Source organism: Oryx dammah, unplaced genomic scaffold (genome assembly GCF_014754425.2).
Source record: "Oryx dammah isolate SB20612 unplaced genomic scaffold, SCBI_Odam_1.1 HiC_scaffold_2, whole genome shotgun sequence".
NCBI classification, from domain to species: Eukaryota; Metazoa; Chordata; class Mammalia; order Artiodactyla; family Bovidae; genus Oryx; species Oryx dammah.
The window spans coordinates 134,724,193-134,749,012 of NW_024070186.1; positions in this window are offsets into that span (position 1 = coordinate 134,724,193).

A 24,820-nucleotide genomic window follows, 5' to 3' on the forward strand; every position below is an offset into this window, starting at 1 on the left:
ATCCCAAAGGCAGAGATCCCTAGATTTACCTCTTTCTGTAACATTTGACCTAGTTGACCATTCTCTCTATTATAGAGGTTCTGGGAGCTGTGTCAGTTTTTAGTGTTTGATTTTAGTATGAATAAAGTAAATTAAATGATGCTGGTCCTGAATACGTATTAGCTTTCTACCTTTCTGTCTCCAAACTCTTCCACTTGATTTCAGTCACCCCCGCTACATCTTTAGCCATTTTCCAAATCTTTCGCACTAGCGCCCAGCCCTCTTTTGAGCTCCAGCTCCATTTCCGCACTTACCTGCTCTGCCTTTCTCCTCCTGTATCCCAATATCATTTTAAACTTACAAGTCTGTAGTAACATGTTTCCTCAAACAAGCTTCTTTCGTGACTTCTGTTTTTTGTAGCATATAAAGTCATCATTCACCCTGTTAACCAGCCTTTCAACTTCAGAAATATCTTTGATTCCTCCTTTGGCTTTCCCACACAATTTCTCTCCCATCACCTAAATCTGATCTTCAGGCTTTTCTTAATTTATTTGTACAAAATCCCATGGACTCGGAGCCTGGTAGACTACAGTCTATGGGGTCGCAAAGAGTTGGACACGACTGAACGACTTCACTTATCATTATATAATCTTCTTGAAACAAAACTGTCAGTCTCTCACTCATCTGTCACACCATTGAGGACCACAGGGCAAACTCCATACTCCTGAATGTTACATTTAAACTTTTTAATGCCTTCTATCAGCCTTATCACTAATGATACACACCACTGTCTTTATATGCACCCTCCAGAGTTATTCCAGCCCTGAAATGCTCTGAATAGTACCACCTTCTCTTCCCATCTACACTTGCCTTCTCTGCAATCAATTTCCTACACTTACTTGTTCAAGATCTCATTTAGGTGACCACGAAACCATCACTGATTCCTCTTGCAAACAATTTACCTTCTGATATATAGTGCTTAAGTTCTGCTTTTCTAAAGGAACTTCACATTTACTATGTTAAAAAACAAAAGTTCACCTGGGTAAATTTTAAAGATTTTTTTACTTTATCTGATGATTCACAGTTGGGCAACATTCCAGCTAGCAAATAGAAAGGAGCTCCTAGTAGATGTATGAAATGGAAGACTTTGGGAGGCAGAAGGGGTGAAAATTACTAGCAAAGAGTAGATTATTGTGGCAAGGTCACCTCCCTTTAGGGGACAGCAGGCATCTATCAGAAAGGTTACCTCACTTGTGCTGACCAGGTCATTTCAGACTGACTGATTTAAGATTCCACTCCTGGAAAGGCCGAAACTGTAATCAAGTTAGGTATTAAGTCCTGGCTTGGTGATGTGGACTTGGCAGAAATGACTCCATTTGGGACATGTTATCTCATTTAAATAACTCTCCAGACCACATTGGTGGTGGCTTAATTGCTCAGCCGTGTCCGACTGTTTGTGACCCCATGGACTATAGCCCACCAGGCTCCTCTGTCCATGGGATTTCTCAGCCAAGGATACTGGAGTGGGTACCCATTTCCTTCTCCAGGGGATCTTCTTGACTCAGGGATTGAACCTGGGTCTCCTATATTGCAGGCATATTCTTTACTGACTAAGTCACCAGGAAAGCCCATAAGTACTTGTTAATTCACCCTACTTTATGCTCTAAGAAGACAAAGAATGTTGTGTCTTCTTGATGTTTGAATCTTCATCAGCACCTAGCACAATGCTTTTTAAATAATCGATAGTTAATAATTCTATTGTAAAAACAGCATGAATAAAAGAGAACTAAAAACTATCTTTTCCTGAGTAGTTTGAAAGTTTAAAAATTTTTGAACATGAAAACTGTAATAAAATCCATTCTAGTTCATCATTATCTGCATTCAAATTTCAAGAGGATGAAGAAAAACTAAATCTATTTTTTGACCTGTAGAGTTAAGGACAACGGATGGCTTATAAACTAAGATTAAAATTAAAACACGAAGAGTTAATAACATCAAGAGTGAACATCCCATTGGATTGCAAGTAGAATGGGAAAAATCAAATAATGTAATCAGACCATTCTCATTTAACTCTCAATTAATAACTAGACGTTACAAAGTTCTGCTCAGGAATATTAATAGCAATGTCCAAGCAGAAATTTCTATGACTTCATCTATGCAAAAAATCTAAGGGAAATAAATGAAATAGAAAGAGCAGTTTCTGGGAAAATATGGATAATTTATTATATTATGATGAAGCAACTAACAAATTAAATATTGGTATATTAAATCCTAAAATAACAGTATTTTATATCTTTATATATAAAAAGAGAGACTTGTTTGTGTGGCTTGTGGCAGAATGTACAAGAAGGGTAAGAAGCTATTGAAGAGGATGCGAAACTACCTTTTTGAAAAAGAACAGTGACAAATTTGGTAATATGGTAAAATCACTGTTGTGAAAAATACTTTTGAAAGACCTACTACATAGATGCATATTTTTCATATCTGAAAAGAGAAGAAGAAAATTGAATTTTGTCTAATCACTGCTTTTAACCTCTAGGGTTGAGCCTATCACTCCTTGGTCATTAGAAATGCATTCTTTTTCTGCCAAGTTCTTGACTTAAAATTGTGGTATTCCTACTGGGTATTTTCCTTCCTCTGACAGTTAACTTTTTATTATTCCTGTTATTCAGAAACGAAGAGTTCCTATTTAAAACTGTTAGAGATCAACATATAGGTATGAGATGGTGACACTTAGGACCCCATGATGTGACTTTCTTATGATAGCATCGGACCATTGTTGGTAGTGTCAGGTTTTTTTCTCTCCTATGCTTTCACCTGCAGTTTGATCCATGAATTTTCTCAACAGGGTTGACCTCTCAATAGAGGAGGCTGATCTGTCTGCCCTCTGGTTTCCCAGAAGATCATAATCATGCTGCAATTGAAATTGTGCTTCAAGGTAACTTGAAGTCATCACTTTCTGGACTGCTTATAGTTCATCTCAGGGATGACAAATGCACCCTTTATGTTACATCTTGAAAATCTGGCATCATCCATGCTTTCTACATCTTCATTTCAGTGCAGACAAGTTACAATAAGCATGTCTTCAATGCCGGTATGTAGGAGACAGTATTAAATCACCTGTGAGCAGTTTGTGTTTCAACAAGCCCTCCTGGTGATTTTGAAACAGAAAGGCCCTAGTTTAAGTAATAAATAGTAACTGCTGGAACAGAAATCCCCCAGATCTCACAACAAAATCTCATTTCTTGCTTACATCACAGTCCAATATGGGTGAGACAGGTGCCCTCTGTCTTGTAGCTAAGACATCTTGAACACTTGGCTTTCAAGTTGCTGAGGGAGGAAAAGAGATCTGAAAGGTTGCTTGGGAAGGGTTTATGGGTCAGGCTTTGGATTAGTTTATATTACATCTGCCTACATTTTGCCTGCAAGAGTCTAATCAATTAATTGCAACATCCAGCCAAGAAGGCTAGGGAATGTAGAGGAGCACATGGTTGTTTGTGAGAGTTAGCAGTTGGCCACAAGCAGGAGCAGAGAAACAGTGTATTACATCCATCAGCAGGTAAGTCATTCTAATTTTTTCTTTTATTTATAGGTGGTACTAATGGTAAAGAACTCCACTGGTGTCCAGGTTCGATGCATGAGACAGGGCGCTCAGGGCCAGTTAACTGGGATGACCCTGAGGGATGGGATAGAGAGGAGGTGGGAGGTAGATTCAGGATGGGGGACGCATATACACCCATGGCTGATTCATGTCAATGTATGGCAAAAACCACTACAATACTGTAAAGTAATTAGCCTCCAATTAAAATAAATAAATTAATTTAAAAACAAACAAAAAAGAACTCCCCTGGCAATGCAGGTAGACATAAGAGACAAGCGTTCAATCCCAGGGTTGAGAAGATCCCCTGGAGGAGGCCACGGCAACCCACTCCAGTATTCTTGCCTGGAGAATTCAAGGGCCAGAGAAGACTAGCAGGCTACAGTCCTTGGGGTCGCAAAGAGTCAGACATGATTGAAACGAATGAGCGTGCACATAGCATCTATGGGGCCCTGGCGCCGAACTACTACCTGAAAAGTCATCTTCCATTGCATTTGACCCTTCTTCTAGACTAGGGTCTGTTTATTCCTTCCAGAGCTTTGTCTCTGAACCAGTTTGTGGCCGGGCCCAGATAAGATGTAGACATAGACATACATAGACAAAAAAACGCACATAGACAATAGACACAAATAGACAAACAGACATAAAAATGGAAAGTCTGGTTCAAACTGTACTGAAGGGTAGAAATGAAAGATTATTATCTTCCAAACTATACTCTTCCCACTTCCGCAGAAGAACCAAGCTTGAACCATGTGTGGTTCGTCTGGTGTTTAACTTCCTAACTCTCAATGAGGATCATGAACTTCAGTCTCACAAAGACCAGGCAGGCAAAGTAAACAAATTAAGCAGGGCATAAGGAACACAGGTGGAGAGCTGAGGAATGTGCTCAATGGCATAGCACAAGCTCCATCTAAGGGAGGCCTGTTTGTCAGCTCTGGTTAATTGCTCCCATGCAGGAATGCAATTTTAAATGCAGCTAGATCTTTCTTCCACTTTTTTTTCTCAAGAAAAATGGGAAATATGAATGTTTTGGTTATGTTTCTTAATTTTTACAAACATTATATGGGAAATAAAAAATAAAAAAGGCTTCTTTGGCAGAATTTGCTTGTGGGCTACCAATTTGCAATTCCTGCGTTAAATTGTACATTTATACCTCCATTTTATATTAACACCTTAAATTGTTTAACAAATGTAAAGCCCCAAATTTACAACTTAAAATATCTCTTTACTTTTTCCCATGAAGGGTGATGAATTTGCCAAGCTTATACTCTCTCTTTATTTCCAGTTGATTTCCACTCCCTTAATATTGTACTAGTCACGTTATTACCAAACTGTGTATTTATTTATCAAAGTTGACTCCTTAAGTCCTGATATTAAGATAAAAAAATTAGCGCTTCTCCACATCTTTCTCCCTCTTTTCCTCCATATTTTCTTAGCTCTGTTAGCTGTGCCATTATTTTTTACATGGCCAAATTCATATTATTTAAGTTATATATTACCATTATAATTAATTAAATAATAACCTTTTGTCTATTTTATATTTTAAAATTCAGAACCAATAAATGTTTTAAATATTATAATTACAGTAACTATTAATCACCACAGAACTAGGCAGAATGGTATAATCCTGTTTCACTAACCCTTATCCATGTGACAAACAACACTCCAAGAGTGAAAGTCAAGGGGTTTTCTTTCCTTCCACACCATGAGGAGTTCAAAATCATTCCATATTGCACTTTTCTTTGTATTTTTTGAGGCTTCCTCACATAAATCTTTTCTTTTCTTTGAGTTTTCAATCTTCTTTTAATTGTCTTTATTGAAAGAAGAAACTTGAGCTTTTATTTCAGCCTCAGGATAATCCTGTCTTTCAAGTTTACTACATGTTGAGGTTAATCCTTTTGTTCTTAAAAACACTGTGGTTAGAACCCTTGATATTCATGTTCCAACTCTGACCATTTTTCTTCTCACATGCCACAGAGCCCACTCTGAGGGGATTTCTTTTCATGGTTCTTTTGTGTTGGGGCCGCTATTTCTTAGATCCTATGACTTTTATTTCTTCAATTCCTTTTTTGCTGGTTTGAAGAGAAACCACAATTACATTTTTCAAAAGAAGTGGTAAGTAAAATAATTCATTTTGTGTTTGAAAATATATTGATTTTGCACCCTCACACTTTTGCCGCCCTCAGACTGAGAACTCTAAAGGAGATGTCTAGCTCTTTTGGTGCCTAGATATATAAATCTTTCATTTTGTACCCAGTTTGCACTTGTCTTTGCTTTATCTTGCATGACTTTGCTCCTCATACTCCTCTGCCGGCTCCATTTTCTCCTGCGTAATTTCTTTCTTTTTTTCTTTTTTTGGACTTTGTCTTAGAGATTTTGAAACTCCTGATCAATTCTCCATGTCTCTTTATTTTTCTTTAACATATATGTTAAAGTAATGATGTATTAAATATATAATATAAATATCTATCTGACATTAAAATTATATATGATTGTTTGTGCATATTAAATTTTTAATTTTATATTTACATAAATATATTTTCAGTTCAGTTCAGTTACTCAGCCATGTCCGAATCTTTCTGACCCCATGGACTGCAGCACACCAGGCTTCCCTTCCATTACCAACTCTCAGAGCTTACTCAAACTCATGTTCATCGAGTCAGTGATGCCATCCAACCATCTCATCCTCTGTTGTCCCCATCTCTTCCTGCCTTCAATCATTCCCAGCATCAGGGTCTTTTCAAATGAGTCAGTTCTTCTCATCAGATGATGAAAGTATTGGAACTTCAGCTTCAGCATCAGTCCTTCCAGTGAATATTCAGGGTTGATTTCCTCTAGGTTGGACTGGTTAGATCTCCTTGCTGTCCAAGGGACTCTCAAGAGTCTTCAACAACACCGCAGTTCAAAGCATCAATTCTTTGGTGCTCAGCTTTCTTTATAGTCCAACTCTCTCATCCATACATGACTACTGGAAAAACCAAAGCTTTGACTAGATGGACATTTGCTGGCAAAATATGTTTTATACATATATAAATGTATATATATGAAGTTTTATATATTGAATCTATATATATTTAATTAAACAAGGCCATTAGATTGGGGTAGTTCCAACCCCTTGGTGGCCTGTGTAAGCAAAGCAAAACCTAAACCAAGATCAGCGTGCTAGAATCTGAGAAAAAGAAGCTTAAGGACAACTAATGACAGACATCCAATGAGGCTTTTCCAAATAAAGCAATCCTATAAGCTATAGCCAGTCAAATAACATCTTTGCTCTGTTTTCCTATCTTCTCTATACAAGCTTTACCCCAGTCAATGGAGCATTCTTAGCTCCTTTCAGTTTGGTGCTGCCCAATTTGAATTGATGTTTGCTCAGATAAAGCCTCAGGGGCTTCCCTGGTGGCTCAGAAGGTTAAGAATCTGCCTGCAATGTGGGAGACCTGGGTTTGATCCCTGAGTTGGGAAGATCCCCTGGAGAAGGGCCTGGCAACCCACTCTGGTATTCTAGTCTGGAGAATTCCATAGACCGAGAAGCCTGGTAGGCTATAGTCCATGGGGTTGCAAAGAGTTAAACATGACTGAGTGACTAACACACACAGAATATGTGTTGGAAAACAATGGTTGGAAAAACAGGTTGCAGCTTAGTTTGGAAGAGTCATCTATGAAAATGGTATTTTATTCTCTAGGTATGCCAACCCTGAGTATTCATTAGAAGGAAGGACTATTGCTGCAGCTGAAGCTACAATACTTTGGCGACCTGATTTAAAGGGCTGGCTCATTGGAAAAGACCTTGATGCTGAGAAAGACTGAAGGCAAAGGAGAAGGGCGACAGAGGATGAGATGGTTAGAGAGCACCCATGGACATGACTCAGTGGACATGAATTTCAGCAAATTCTGGGAGATGGTGAAGGACAGGGGAGCCTGGCGTGCTGCAGTCCACAGGGTCACAAAGAGTTGGAAACAACTTAGCAACTGAACAACAACAGCAGCAGCAGTAATTAAAAAGTGAACAGAGGTTTTAAAGCATGAGCATGGTAATTTGGGGCAGGGGACAGGGACTATTTTCCTTCTACTTATCTTAAGTTCATTGGCTGATGCCTGGTAAGTCAGACAAACAAGAGATAATTAGTAAGAGAATAAAAACAGAAGTTTTTAACACATGCACAGTTCATACGCATAAAAGCAGTCAGTGATGAGTAACTCAGTGGTTAGAACTTGGGTTGGTACGGCACCTTAACAAAAGAACAATAAATTTTATTAGGGAAATGGTAAGACAGAGGAAAAGGACATTGAACATCTAGGGGAGCAAATTATGAAGATAGATATGAAGATAAATATAAATATATGGGGAAGCTAATGGAAGATAGGGTTATTCAGTAAAATTTGTTACTTGGGATTCTCAGGTGCCGTCTATGGACTGATAAGGATCTAGAGTTGCCTCTGGTGATTAACTTCTATCCTTCCAAGATGGGGGGTGGGGGAAAAACAGTTTTATGAATTTATGTCCTGCTGGTAAAGAGCTTTTCTTTTTTTCTGATTTTTCTTAATTGTCTTGACTGCAAAATAATCATTATGCCAAAATGACATATTTTGTAGTGACATATTCTGCTACAATTCAGCAATCAAATTTTAGGTTGACAGATGATAGATAGGTTGTTTTAGAATAATAAACTGAAAGATTTGTGGGGAAAGCACTAGAATGAGAAGGAGAAGTCCAGTCTGGAATTAATATAATGATACATTTGAAACCATTTACCTCAGATTGGGACTTGAACCCATGTGCTGGGACTAGAACCCAGCCAAAACACATGGTATTTGGTTTCAGGACCTAATGAAGCTCAGGTTCTCAATGTCTCATCACAGAAAGAATTCAGTGAGAGACAAGTGATACGTAAGAAGTGGATTTATTCAGATTCAGAGAGAAACACACTCCATAGGCAGAGTGTGGGTCATCTCAGAAGCAAGTGCAGCTGTGAAACATGGTGTGGTTAGTTTTTGTGGACTGAGTAATTTCATGTGCTAATGAGTGGGAGGATTATTCCAGCAATTTTGGGGAAGGGGTGGAGATTTCCAGGAAGTGGGCAACCGCCCACTCGTTGATCTTTTGACAGTGCCTTGGAACTGTTGTGGTGCCTCTAGTAGCTGAGCTTCCCTTGTTGCTCAGCTGGTGAAGAATCCACCTGCAAGGCAGGAGAGCTGGCTTCGATGCCTGGTTTGGGAAGATCCCCAGGAGAAGGGAAAGTCTGCCCACTCCAGTGTTCTGGCCTGGAGAAATCCAGGGACTGGACAGTCCACGGGGTCACAGAAAGTCACTTTCAGCAGTAGCAGTGTTAGTCGTTCAGTCGTGTCCCCCTCGTTGGGACCCCAAGGACTGTAGCCCGCCAAGCTCCTCTGTCCGTGGGATTCTCCAGGCAAGAATGAAGAATACTGAAGTGGGTTGCCATTTCCTCCTTCGGGGCATCTTCCCGACCCAGGGATCAAACCGAGGTCTCCAGCATTGCAGGCAGATTCTTCACCGCCTGAGCTCTAATCACAGTCGACTTGTCTGCCATCTTGGGCCCATTTGATTCTAATCAGTTTTGGTTGTGTCCTTGGACTATGTCGTTCTTTCAAAAGTTGTGCCCTGCCCCTTTCCCTTCTGTTATACATATATACTCTGTTTTTGTTTCTTAGAGACCATTCATTCTTAAGACCCCAAAGGCTAATGATTGCTGCAGGAATAGGAAACTGAGCAGGACCCTGCGGTGCCCTCCCCAGTACAAATCCTTTCCTTATTCCTCATTTCCTATTTGTAAGAAATAGACCTCTTTCAGCCTCATTGACCTTTTCTGAGTTCCAAAGGGCAGATTCAAACCGTTGCTAATCAGTGAAGGGAGTGAAGGCAGAAATAAGTGAGGGAGCGGTCAAGAAACAATAGCGCAGCTTTGAGGCAGGATCTTGGTTCCTTCTCAAGGAAAATACAGAGCAATATCATTCAGTTCTTTTGCCTAGAACTAAAGCCTTCACCCAAGTGGAGGATGATAACTCCAGACTGAGCACAAGATTCCTGGAGCACCACCCTGTTACCTCACCACCAACCAATGAGAAGAAAATCACACACATTACAACCCTTACCCCAGATTTTTTCTATTAAAAACTTCTCCTAAAAAACAAACATCAGAATGTTCCTTTTTTTTTTTTTTAGCATAAGCCACCCTCTCTCTTTGTGTGGCTCTGCAACAAACCTTTCTCTGCGCCAAATTTCAATGTTTAGGTTTCTTTGGGCTCATTGGTGACACTAGTGGTAAAGAATCTGCCTGCCAATGCAGGAGATGCAAAAGATGCAGGTGTGATCCCTGGGTCAGGAAGATCCCCTGGAGGAGGAAATGGCAACCCACTCCAGTATTCTTCATTCTTGCCTGGAGAATCCCACGGACAGAGGAGCTTGGTGGGCTACAGTCCATGGGTTGCAAAGAGTTGGATGCGACTGAAGCAACTAAGCAACAACATCGTGCATCTGGCACAAGAGCTTGAATTCTGTAACAAAAATTTTACTTTTCCAAAGTGTTTAAGGATTTAAAGATTCTCCTGAAGACAAAGAAGCAGAAACATGTGGGATAAAATGTAAAATGGGTTCCCCTGGTGGCTCAGGTGGTAAAGAATCTACCTGCAATGTGGGAAACCTGGGTTCAATCCCTGGATTGGGAAGCTCCCCTGGAGAAGGGAATGGTCACCCATTCTAGTGTTCTTGCCTGGAGAATTCCATGGATGGAGGAGCTTGGCAGGCTACAGTCCATGGGGTCACAAAGAGTAGGACACAACTGAGCTACTAATATGCACACAAAATAGAAAATAAGAGAACTAGCAAGTATTTTTAAATGTGTAGAAAAAATTACAAATGCAGATGGATAATGTGACTCAATGAATGCAGTTGTTTAAGGCTGATTGAATAGATTCATTGATTGTCTTAGTGGAACCCAAGGCTTAAGCTATCTGGTCAACATGAGCATAAAGAATTTTGATAGTACACCACTACAAATATGCCCACAAATTTTCTTCCCTTCAGTTCAGTTCAGTTCATTTCAGTCGCTCAGTCGTGTCTGACTCTTTGCAACCTGTGAATCGCAGCATGCCAGGCCTCCCTGGCCATCACCAACTCCCGGAGTTCACTCAGACTCACATCCATTGAGACAGTGATGCCATCCAGCCATCTCATCCTCTGTCGTCCCCTTCTCCTCCTGCCTCCCAGCATCAGAGTCTTTTCCAATGAGTCAACTCTTCGCATGAGGTGGCCAAAGTACTGGAGTTTCAGCTTCAGCATCATTCCCTCCAAAGAAATCCCAGGGCTGATCTCCTTCAGAATGGACTGGTTGGATCTCCTTGCAGTCCAAGGGACTCTCAAGAGTCTTCTCCAACACCACAGTTCAAAAGCATCAATTCTTCAGCATTCAGCTTTCTTCACAGTCCAACTCTCACATCCATACATGACTACTGGAAAAACATTAGCCTTGACTAGATGGACCTTTGTTGACAAAGTAATGTCTCTGCTTTTCAATATGCTATCTAGGTTGTTCATAACTTTTCTTCCAAGGAATAAGCGTCTTTTAATTTCATGGCTGCAGTCACCATCTGCAGTGATTTTGGAGCCCCCCCAAAATAAAGTCTGACACTGTTTCCACTGTTTTCCCATCCATTTCCCATGAAGTGATGGACCAGATGCCATGATCTTCGTTTTCTGAATGTTGAGCTTTAAGCCAACATTTTTACTCTCCTCTTTCACTTTCATCAAGAGGCTTTTTAGTTCCTCTTCACTTTCTGCCATAAGGGTGGTGTCATCTGCATATCTGAGGTTATTGATATTTCTCCTGGCAATCTTGATTCCAGCTTGTGCTTCTTCCAGCCCAGCGTTTCTCATGATGTACTCTGCATAGAAGTTAAATAAGCAGGGTGACAATATACAGCCTTGACGTACTCCTTTTCCTATTTGGAACCAGTCTGTTGTTCCATGTCCAGTTCTAACTGCTGCTTCCTGACCTGCATATGTTTCTCAAGAGGCAGGTCAGCTGGTCTCTTTCAGAATTTTCCACAGTTTATCGTGATCCACACAGTCAAAGGCTTCGGCATAGTCAATAAAGAAGAAATAGATGTTTTTCTGGAACTCTCTTGCTTTTTCCATGATTCAGCGGATGTTGGCAATTTGATCTCTGGTTCCTCTGCCTTTTCTAAAACCAGCTTGAACACCGGGAAGTTCACGGTTCATGTATTGCTGAAGCCTGGCTTGGAGAATTTTGAGCATTACTTTACTAACATGTGAGATGAGTGCAATTGTGTGGTAGTTTGAGCATTCTTTGGCATTGCCTTTCTTTGGGATTGGAATGAAAACTGAATAAATTTCAGTCATACACTTAGGTAATTGTTAGCTTAGGAAGTTATTATAAAGCCATAGACCATGTTGTCCAGTTTCAAGTGTTATAGATTTGAAACCAAAAATTTATTTCCAAATAACTAAATCCTCCTATCTCTATTTCTAGGATGCCACAAAGAGAACAGAGGCCCAATGCATTGCCTCTTAAATCCTTTTCTGTTTTTGCTTTTAATGTGGTAGTTGCTCTCATGCTTCTTACTTCCAAAACTCCTTGAGACTCTTTCCTCTGAGCCAGTCTGAGCACTAGAATTTTGTGGTTGTTTGATTGGGATTTTGCTTCTTTTTTTTATTTCCATCACTTTTCTTTTGAGTTTGCATCACAGAAGATCAGAAGAATCAGCCTGGCAGATTCATTCTCAGTAGATGGCCAAGAATGAGAAGAAACAAAGAGAGCAATGGCAACTCTTCTTAGGCAAGCAGGAATAATGGCTGAAAGGGGGCTGAAACAGGAGGGAAGGGGGCAGGACACAACCTCTCAAAGAATGACACAGCCATAGGACATAACAAAACTGGTTAGAACAAACTATGTTCAAGATGGTGGAATATTTGATTTGCAATAGACCTTGAGCTTCATCATACAGTCAGGCAATTTGTAATATATTAGCACCCTAAATGATACATTCACCAGTCCCATGACAGTTCTGAGGCTAACCATGAAAGGCCAAAATGTGGGTGGTACCCCAATTCCTGGAAATCTGCACCCCTTCCCCCCAAAATAAGTGGAATAGTGAAATTACCCTATATAATTACCCAGTCTATACCATAAAACTATGCCATATTTTGGGTCTCTTGCATTCTGAGATGGCCCACACTCTGTCTGTGGAATGTGCTTCTCTCTAAATAAATCCAGTTCTTACATATCACTTTGTGTCTCATTCAATTCTTCCTGTGATGAGATATCAAGAACATCAAATTCACAGGGAACAGAACCATTCACTGAGAAATTTATCTCCAATAACAAATTGGACCAGAGTGAATCCAACCAGCCCATCCTAAAGGAGATCAGTCCTGGGTGTTCATTGGAAGGACTGATGTTGAAGCTGAAACTCCAATACTTTGGCCAATATTGATACTTCGCATCAATACTGATGCAAAGAGCTGACTCATTTGAAAAGACCCTGATGCTGGGAAAGATTGAGGGCAGGAGGAGAAGGGGACGACAGAGGATGAGATGGTTGGATGGCATCACCGACTCAATGGACATAAGCGTGGGTAAGCTCCGGAAGTTGGTGATAGACAGGGAGGCCTGGTGTGCTGCAGTTCATGGAGTGGCAAAGAGTCGGATATGAATGGGCGATTGAACTGAACTGAACCAAACATAAGAAACAGGTTATACTAAAGAAGAGAGACAAGGCAAAATATGGGAAAAGTTGGAATGATATGTCTGGTCTTTTGTCTGATAAATTATGCTCCTCTCTGGTTTTCACTTTGGGTTAATGAGAGTGAAGATAGAGTCTGAGGTATCTAGTACATATTCTCTCAGATATTTGGATAGGCTATGATTTATTCTTCTTAAGTTCTTAGATGGGGAAATGGGTATGGACAAGTTATAAATCATAATGAAATAATAGTTAATGTTTACTGAATGCTAGTCTTTTGGAAACATTTTCTCATTTAGTTCTCACAGATGCTTAAGAGGTTTATACTGTATACTTTACAGATAAAGTATGTATTTATAAAGTATATTTATATACTTTATAGATAAAGAACTTTAGAAAATTTGAATAACTTGCTCAAGTTGGTGGAGCCAAAATTTGAACACAGATAGTTTTATTCTAGAGTTCAAAATTTAGCAATTGGATTGAGCATATGCTATAACGTCCTTCCACATTAAATCCCTAGAAGGGATGGAAGGGAGGGTAAGAGTCTTTATAAAACACATTAAATTGAAGTTATCTCACCTCATGACATTTCCTCTAAATGTTTAGCTTTTATAAAAATGATAATAATTCTCCAGAACCATGAAAATTAGCTAATCTTAGAGAGAAAGACCTTTACTAATGGCTAGTTGAATTAACTAGCTATAATAGCATCTATGGGAGGAAGTTAACACTATTTTTCAAATAAACAAGTATGTTTTAGTGCCAGTAGTGCCCTAATTTGGAAGCCAAACAAGATGTATAAAACTTTGATCTTATATAGAGAACAGTTAACTGGGATGGTATGTATAAAGTGGGTAGCCCAATCTGTTGTCTACAGCACGTCAATTAATGTTGACTCTGTTCCTTGTTCTCCTTAAGGTCTAATTGGGGCAGTATGACTAACACATCTGAAACATATGTCAACTCATGAAATACAATTGGTATAGGTAATATGTGACTTTTCAGGTGGTACTAGTGATAAAGAACCCAATGCAGAAGGGTTCGATTCTTGTCAGGAGGATCCCCTGGAGAAGGGCATGGCAACCCACTCCAGTACTCTTTCCTAGAGAATCCCATGGGCTGAGGAGTCTGGCGGGCTAAGGTCCATAGGGTCACAAAGAGCTGGACATGATTGAAGCAACTTAGCATGCATATATAGGTAATATGTGCTATATTTTAAACAGAAGTGAAGAGATAGTGAAGACTTCCCAGAGGAAGTGGGTTTTGAATTGGGATTTTTGTAGACTGGTAAGATTTACTTAAAGAGGTAGGTACTTATTTTAGGAAGATGAAATAATTTAAATGTATGCAAGATTAAATACAAGTTTAGGAGATTATTGGATGTATTTGTATGAGTTAAACATCCTTTTTTGAAACTGAAAAACAATGCAATAATTTCTAGAAAATGGTGAGATTTTAAGTCTTTTCACTAATTTAGGTTAAACAGCATAACTATAAGGAATGCTCTGGTGGTACATTATCTCAAGTGAATCAAGCACTTGTAGTGGAGACATCTGACCCCAAAAGAGCTCTTGAAACAAAATAAAGGTACACATCAAATGCTTTGTTTTACTCCAAGAAAACCTCAGAATCTTGCTAACGTGAAGTATTTCAAACATGTTACTTAGGGTAACAGCCTAGGTTTTAGGACTCTTTCAAATCATTTAAAGAAGGGACAGTCATTAAAGGACCATCATGTTCAGGATTATCCCACCAAATATTATTAATAATTTGTCCTTACAAATGTAAGCTTTTCTTCTTATTGTAATTATTAAATTAACCACCTTGTGCAACTTTCAGTACTCAATATATTTTACTGGAAGTTACATAGAAATCAGAATGTACAATTTGGAAGTGATTAAAGAAGCATCACTTCATTATAAGACAACGATTTTGTATACAGCCACACATTTTTGTTATTTTACAGTCTGGGTGTTTCTTGTGTATTTTTAACGGAATAATTTTGCAAAATGAAAGTCTAAATCTTGGGAATGACTCTTTGGTTTAGAAAGGAAAATTGGCTCTTGCTAAAGCTGAGATGTATAGTCATTAGTCCTACTGCAGTATATCTTGAAAAGACAACAGAATTACCATCTCAAAATTTCTATTGCTTTTCTGTATTATGTAAACTTGCAATATTCTGCATGGTGCCTGGTATATTCCAGAGAAGAGGGTAACCAAAGAGGATAGCATTTTAATAACATTAGTCACATGAATTTACTTTTGATACAATGCACATGGGATGAGATAAAAAATCTATTAGAACTAATCAAAAACACATGTCAAAAAAATAGAACTATGGTCCATTGTCTTTAATATGTTCAAGTGCCATTTAATACTAAAAAATATCTCACAATTAATTTGATTACTTACATATAGAATAGTGTACCTAATAGTTATCAAAGAGAATAACATGTTAAAATGCTCTGAATTAAAAAGCATCATAAAATGTAAGGTTTTATAATAGTAGTTATCTTTGACCAGTGTATTTTATAAGAAAAATAAAGTACATATCTAATATCTTTAACTGTATACCTCCATTTGGCTATTTTGTTAGTGAACGATTCCAGATTATTGGCTCTGTCAAATCTGTTGGTACTAGAACTTTCAGAATGAAAATAAGAAATGAAGTAAAATAGACCTAATATTAAAACACTTCATTTTTTTCTCTAAATAATTGTGAAAGGAAAATAGAAGTAGTTAAAATTTCAGATAAAAACTGTTTAAAATGCATTTTATACATATTTAAAGATAGTGCTTTGAAGTAATTTACACCTCATTTTGGTTTCTGCAAATATGCAGAACACAATGCTAGGAAACTATTGGCACTATTTTCAGATCCAGCTTCTAAAGAATATAATCACTTCCAAGCACCACTGCATTAAGTCTCAACTCTAGGCAACAAACAATGAAACTGACACGTTGTCCCTTAGATGGAGACAAGCACACTTCTACTGCTCAGAAACATGTGTAATTTTTAGTTAGTATGTCTACTAAAACTGCCAACATCTATTGGATCATTGAAAAAGCAAGAGAGTTCCAGAAAAACATCTACTTCTGTTTTATTGACTAAGCCAAAGCCTTTGACTGTGTGGATCACAACACACTGCGGAAAATTCTACAAGAGATGGGAATACCAGACCACCTGACCTGTCTCTTGAGAAATCTGTATGCTGGTCAAGAAACAACAGTTACAACTGGACATGGAACAATAGACCGATCCCAAATCGGGAAAGGAGTATGTCAAGGCTGTATATTGTCACCCTGCTTATTTAACTTAAGTGCAGAGTACATCATGAGAAATGCTGGACTGGATGAAGCACAAGCTGGAATCAAGACTGCTGGGAGAAATATCAATAACCTCAGATATGCAGGTGACACCATCTTTATGGCAGAAAGTGAAGAAGAACTAAAGAGCCTTGTGATGAAAGTAAAGAGGAGAGTGAAAAAGTTGACTTAAAATTCAACATTCAGAAAACTAAGATCATGGCATCTGGTCCCATTATTTCATGGCAAATAGATGGGGAAACAGTGGAAACATTGACAGACTTTATTTTGGGGGGGGGGCTCCAAAATCACTGCAGATGGAGACTGCAGCCATGAAATTAAAAGACATTTGCTCCTTGGAAGAAAAGTTATGACCAACCTAGCATATTAAAAAGCAGAGACATTACTTTGCCAACAAAGGTCTGTCTAGTCAAAACTATGGTTTTTCTAGTAGTCATGTGTGGGTGTGAAACTTGGACTATAAAGAAAGCTGAACACCAAAGAATTGATGCTTTTGAAGTGTGGTGTTGAAGAAGACTCTTGAGAGTTCCTTGGACAGAAAGAAAGAGATCCAACCAATCCATCCTAAAAGAAATCAGTCCTGAATATTCATCGGAAGGACTGATGCTGAAGCTGAAACTCCAATACTTTGGCCACTTGATGTGAAGAACTGACTCATTGGAAAACACCGTGATGCTGGGAAAGATTGAAAGCGGCAGGAGATGGAGATGACAGAAGATGGGATGGTTGGATGGCATCACCAACTCAATAGACATGAAATTGAGTAACTCTGGGAGTTGGTGATGGAAAGGGAGGCCTTGCATGCTGCAGTCCACGGGGTCAGAAAGAGTCGGACATGACTGAGTGACTGAACTGAACTGAACGGAATGTCTACTAACCCAATTTAAATTTACAAGTCTGTTTCCAAACACAGTTAAGTTTTCCAGATTTCATGGCCCGTATTTTTTAACCCTGGCAGATAAGCCTATTTATCTTTCTCTTGCTTTACCCTCTCCAACGGATTTCTTCTAATTTCACCCTCTGGTCGAAGTCTTGTTGGCAGGGCCTTGTGACCCTTGTGACCCAATCTGGGCATCCTGATCTTAGTAATCAAACCTCTTGATGAAGGCACTTTTCACATTGGGATCCCACTCTTTCCTGATAGACACGAGAGGCACTTCACAAATGAATTCTGATGCCTTCTGATTTTGCAACCACTGGGTGAAGATTACTGGCTCCAGGTGCGTAGTATTTTTGCTCCATTAATAATACTCCAGCTGTGTCATTTTCTAATAGGAAGAACAGCTATATTGGTCTGAATGCAACTTCTAACTGTTTGTAATTCTCCACTTACAGGAACTTCTTCTGTCCTTAAATTCAAGGACTTAGTTAAAGGGGTAAGCAAACCCAGCGGGAAGTCCTCTTTGATGTGCAGGAGCTCAGATATGCAAAAGTCTTGATCAGCAAATGCCTGAAAATTGCTGACTCTCCTCCCCTTTGGGATTGGCCATTAACTCACTTCTAGGCTTCTCAAGTAAAGCTGTTTTTCTGGTTTCTTCAACTTCAGTCAATAAATGGCTTTTCGTCAGCAAGTGTTAATAACACTCCAAAAAAATTGTCAAAGTGAACTCATTTGGCATCAGCTCATTATCATTTGTAAGGGACAGCCTAGTGGTATCCACATAGAGTTCCTGGATTACTGGGGTCTTTCTTATTTGTTCTATCTGCCTTCAAATCTCTTCCTGTTTCAAAAAGATCTTAGGCAAAACTGTAAGAAAAATTTCCAATACTCACTCTATATCATGACTCTAGAGTTTTCACTGTGATCCATGTCCCATCTCCTGCCATTAAGTCTCAGCATCATTATTTTGTCATCTCCTGCAGTATAATTCAATGCTATTTATCTGCTCCAGGTATCATTGTTTCTTCCTTCAGTACAGTAAGTTCCCTACATGCGAATATGTTTCATTCAGAGAGTGTGTTCCTAAGTTCAGTTTATGTGTAAGTCCAACAAAGTTAACCTAGGTACCCAACTAACACAAGCAACTATATAGTGCTATACTGTAATAGGTTTATAATTCTTTTCACACAAATAATTCATAAAGAAGAAACACAAAAAATAAACATGTTTGATCTTACAGTACAGTACCTTGAAAAGTACAGTAGCACAGTGCACTGTGGCTGTACAGTACAGTGTACAGGGGCTGGCAGCCAGTGAACAAGCAAGAAGTGTTACTGACTGGACGAGGGAAGGCGGTGGGAGGTGGTAAAGCGGGAGGATTGTCAACAATAGGACACGGATGGGGAAGGTGCAGTTTCCCTTGAGCCGTATGGACGGCACAGGTTCTGGTTCCTGGCTGGACTCAATTCTATGGATGCTCTTGCTTCCAGACATTCTGGGCTTGAAATAAAGATGCAGCACCACTGTACACTGTAGAGCACTCTACAGTAAAGTACACAAAAGCGTGACCACTTGTAAAGGACACACTCACACGACAATGTACACAAGACATGCACTAATACGTTACTGGACATGTGGACACACTTCACACCTTGGGAAGTTCACAACTAACTTGAAGGTTCTATGTAGGGGACTTACTGAATTTTTGTTCTGCAGTCTATGCCTTCTATTTTCATTACACCTTTAAATTTTGAAAGTTCCTTCCTCCAGAACTTTCCTGGAGTTTACCAACATCTGACCTATTCCTCTTCTATTCATTATATCCTCAGCTTGGACATATGAAATTGAACTCTATTATATTTAAGCTATTCTTAGTAATAATGACAATATTACTGTTTTCATAGTCTAACTGCATCTCTCATATACCACTTTTTATCATAGCAGTATGCCTCTAAGATAGATATTATATATATATATATATATATATAAAAACCCTGAAGCTTACAGAAATTTAATAAGATCACCTGCGTAGTAAGTACCAGGGCTGGATGTGAACTCAGATCTGTCTAGCAGAACAGAAGTGCTTAATTACTTTTTTATGCTTCTGGCCACTCAAGCACCTACTCCTTATTAAGTACCTAGTAGGAATCAGACTCTACAGGTAAGTGCTAGAGACAGTCAGACCATATTTCCTGCCTTCCTCTTTGTATGCATTTGGAGCAAAGAGATAAATGATAAAATGTGCAGAACTACCTTAAGTAAATAAGGAAAACTCACCTGAAGAAGTGATAGAGTTAAATCTGAACTGGGGGAGAAGGAGCTTGCCAGGCTGACGAGATCGGGCTGGCCCTCCAGGTGAAAGGAGATATAGATATCAATGTAGAGAAGCAAGAAGGATCTTGACACACTTGAGAATGCAGTCACCCAGGTCAGGATTAGTTGGAGAGGAAGTTTCAGAGGTTGGGAGGCTCAGGTCCCAAAGGATTTGTACACAGATTCAGAGAAGGTTGGACTTTGTCCTCTAACATTTGGTTTGCTTTGTCCCCGATTTCCCTCCTGATTAAATCCCAGAGGTTTTAATGACAGGGTCATTATCATCTCCATTGTTTGTATTCCCACACATATGCTCCTCCAGGCAGAAAGGGATCCATCTGTCTTTTGGAAGCCTTGGATTCCTTGCTGTTTTCTCTTTGTGTGGACCTGGCACTTTCCTAAACCAGTGAGTACCCTTATTCTGGGAAGTGAGGGTCCTGAAGATGCAGAGTCACCCCTATTCTAAAAGAAGTTAAGTGGCAGCCATCAGAAGGTGTGATGCTTATGGAACCTGTACTAAAGCTGTGACAAGGAGTGAAGAGAGAGAAGCCCAACAGTGGCTTTAAGAAGGGAATTAGCCTAGAGAAGATGAAAGAGAAACAGAGTAAGAAATAGAAGTAGAGTAAAGGGGAGGGGAGGTATATAATTAACACATCAGTTTTACCTTGATAAGGAGCCCTGTTTTTACCACCATTAAAATAAGATCCCCCCTCCACACAACTATTGAAAAAAAAAAAAGACTTCAAGTAGAAGGTGATTTCCGTTTAAAAGAGAAAAATCAAGAAAAATTTCAGGAGTCAGATCAGGAATTTTGTGAAGTGAAGCTTCATGTGGGTATGTTTTTACACCTATAATGGAAGTACTATCCTTTATTACCAATGAAAGAGATGGGTTGTCTTAAAGCTATTTATGGCCATACAGTTTGGGCCCCATGATGTTGTAATTGTGAGAAGAGAGTGCTCAGTGTGCTCTGCATTCTGTAGGAGATTACTAAAAAGACCTAGAAAAGATGGAATTGTAGTATCCTAGAATGTATCTTGCTTGGGATGATCCATCTTGCTGGGGATGATGGTTTTTTTTTTTTTTTTTGGTTTTCAACTTCCTGGAAGGCTCAATGTAGAAAATGTAACAATTATCCTCTTTGACTTTAGAGTTTCAAAACAGTTCTATTTAGTAATCCAAACTCAGTAGATCGGAAAAGAGAGACTTGACATCTAAATCCAAGTTCATATGTCTAGTTAGTATTGGCTTCAAATAATACAGAAAAATAAAATAGCTGTGTAGAACTTCATCAATGATGAAATCATATACAAAGGCTTAAAATTCAACAAATGAAAATATGGAAAGCAAATGTTTAAAAATGCAGTATAGTCTGTTTGAATATAGGTATGCTTGAACTTGTGTGACTTTGGAAATGTGGTCACTATTCTGGCCTCCGTTTCTTCACCTATAAAAGACTGAGAAACATGGTGTCTGTCTCGTGGAGTTCATGTGAGAGTTACACACATTACAGGCATAAAGCATGTGAAACAGTGCTGGCACCCGGAAAGTTCTCATTAAATGTTAACAATTATTTTTATTACTTTAAAGTCTATAAATCTCTTTCAAGAGCATAAAGATTCATGACATGTCATTTGAGTGTGTAATACAAATGTTTTCAAGACAATTACATTGGTAACAGGTGTTTGAATCTCTCCTTTATGTGTGTGTGTGTGCATGTGTGTGTATATACACACACATATGGGCTTCCCAGGTGGTGCTAGTGGTAAAGAATCTGCCTGCTAGTGCTGGAGACACAAGAGACATGGGTTTGATCCCTGGGTTGGAAAGATCCTATATATATATATATATATATATATATATATATTCTTCTGTCTCCTGTTCTACTCCCAATGCAAATTGTAGCATGTATAAAAGGGGAAAAGGAGAGGAGGCTGACTACCACACTGTTAGAATTCAACACACACACACACTCTAAAACATTTCTCAGCACATGGCACTCTTCCCATAACCTGTACTTTCCTTTCACCTACAGGCTCAGGAAAACCTGGGGGTAGGAAACCCTTCACTTCTGACTTACTGCCTAAAGCTTGAGAATGAATGTCCTAGAATCTTAAGTAATGTTTAACTAATGCTAAGTAGCCAAACTTTCATAAGTTTTGTTTATAATATTTATATGCCTATAATTTTCCAGAAAAACATATATTTCTGCTTTATTGACTAGGCCAAAGCCTTTGACTGTGTGGATCACAATCAACTGTGGAAAATTCTGAAAGAGATGGGAATAGCAGACTACCTGACCTGCCTCTTGAGAAACCTGTATGCAGGTCAGGAAGCAACAGTTAGAACTGGTCATGGAACAACAGACTGGTTCCAAATAGGGAAAGGAGTACGTCAAGGCTGTATATTGTCACCCTGCTTATTTAACTTCTATGCAGAGTACATCATGAGAAACGCTAGGCTGCATGAAACACAAGCTGGAATCAAGATTGCTGCGAGAAATATCAATGACCTCAGATTTGCAGATGACACCACCCTTATGGCAGAAAGTGAAGAACTAAAGAGCCTCTTGGTGAAAGTGAAAGAGGATAGTGAAAAAGTTGGCTTCAAGCTCAACATTCAGAAAACTAAGATTATGGCATCCCGTCCCATGACTCCATGGCAAATAGGTGGGGAAACAGTGTCAGACTTTATTTTTTGGGGCTCCAAAATCATTGCAGATGATTATTGCAGCAATGAAATTAAAAGACACTTACTCCTTGGAAAGAAAGTTATGACCAACCTAGAGAGCATATTGAAAAGCAGAGACATTACTTTGCCAACAAAGGTCTGTCTAGTCAAGGCTATGGTTTTTCCAGTGGTCATGTATGGATATGAGAGTTGGACTGTGAAGAAAGCTGAGTGCTGAAGAATTGATGCTTTTGAACTGTGGTGTTGGAGAAGACTCTCGAGAGTCCCTTGGACTGCAAGGAGATCCAACCAGTCCATCCTAAAGGAGACCAGTCCTGGGTGTTCATTGGAAGGACTGATATTGAAGCTGAAACTCCAATACTTTGGCCACCTGATGCAGAGAGCGGACTCATTTGAAAAGACCCTGATGCTAGGAAAGATTGAGGGCAGGAGGAGAAGGAGATGAAAGAGGATGAGATGGCTGGATGGCATCAATGAATCAATGGACATGAGTTTGGGTAGGCTCCAGGAGTTGGTGATGGACAGGGAGGTCTGGCGTGCTACAGTTCTTGGGGTCACAAAGAGTCCAACACAACGTAGTGACTGAACTGAACTCATAATATAATATGTAAAATATTATGTTACATCTGTGATAGAAGTATTATCTCTTCTTGTTAATGAAAAACATGTTTAGTATTTAAGCATGCATTGCAAAGTCCACTTCTTTATAGTAAATTAATATTTTCTTTTTATGAATTGGACTCTTCTGGTGGCAGATGGAATGCCAATGTTAAAGAAGCCAGAAGCAGTGGTGTTATCCTTAAGACCTTTCTGCCAATCTCATCAGAACTATGCCATGTTGATCCAACGACATGGTCATTTTCCTCTTAAAGGCCCCTCAAAAATTTTGTCTTATTATCTGGAAGAGGGACATCCCTGTGCCGACTTTAATTTCTGTGTTTCTGTATGATTTGTCTCTGGGTCCTCCTCTTGAAATGCTCCAAAGATGAATATTTACCTCAAGATCCTATTCTACTATGGCCTCCAGCAGGAACCTCAGCGCTCTGAACAGGGCACTTTCCACGGACGCCATCAACTTCAGAAGGAGATGCCTTTTATATGTCTCATGAATATGGTCTCGGTATTTTGACCCTTGTCCTCTTTAGTGGAGTTCAATTGTCTCCCACATATATTTAAGCTAATGATAGAAGCATTAAGCAGAAGTTGGAAAGGGGGACAAATGGATTCATCATGAAAATGCACTGTGCCATAAAAAAACTCCATATACCAAGATGCTGTTCACAGTGGGTAGTAAATTTATGAATCTCATCACCTCAACCAATTATATGGATGATTATATATAAACAGGTTCAACAAGGAAGCTGGCAGGTTATGAAACAAAATTGGGATGCCAGAGGCAGAAGTGGCCAGCTGATTCCTTACCTTCAGGAACATTGTGGAGGTTGGCAGGACATCGTTTAGTGCCTCAGTCAGAGAGTAACTCAACTGGGTGTATTAGTTTCTGGTGGCTGTTGTAACAAATTACTGCAAACTTGGTGGCTTAAAACAACAGAAATTTATTCTTTCACACCCTGGAGTCCAGAAGTGTGAATTCAAAGTGTTTTCAGGGCACAGACCCTGCAAGGGCTCTGGGGAAAAATCCATTCTTCTTCCAGCTTCCAGTGCCTACCTTGGTACTCCCATCTCTGCTTCTGTCTTTATAACATCTCACCTCTGTATCAATCTTATAAAGATATATGTGGTTATACTTACAATTCAGGATAAGCATCTTGTCCATGATTCTTCATTGCCTCTTTTGCCATACAAAGCAATATTCATTCTTTTGCCATATTAGGTAATATTCTCAGACCCCAGGGACTAGGATATGGCCATATCTGCTTGGGAGCTACTACTGGGAAGGGATGATCTAAAGGCACTAGAGTTTGTAGGGTTCCTTCCTTTTTTTAGAATCAAAGAGCTACTCTAGCCTAATCATTGAATTCCTATCATGAGATACCATCTGTAACTTTCCTGATTTCTGCCTTCTCTACATCAGCATTGAGCACCAGTTTTGCTGGATGTTTAAATGAAAACGAGAGCAGCTGAATATATTTGAGAAATAGTACCTGTAAAACAACTTCAAGAAGACTTCCCAGAAGCCTCCTATGCCTATCATCTTTGTGATGTTCTAAAAAGACAATACCTTAATCTCATTTTCCGGTGTCTTAACTACAAACCCTCCCTAGTGTTCCCTAGCATATACTTTGGTAAACTATGCTTTAACACTAATATCTTTAAGAATAACATTCAATCAAGCTGCATTGTTGTAT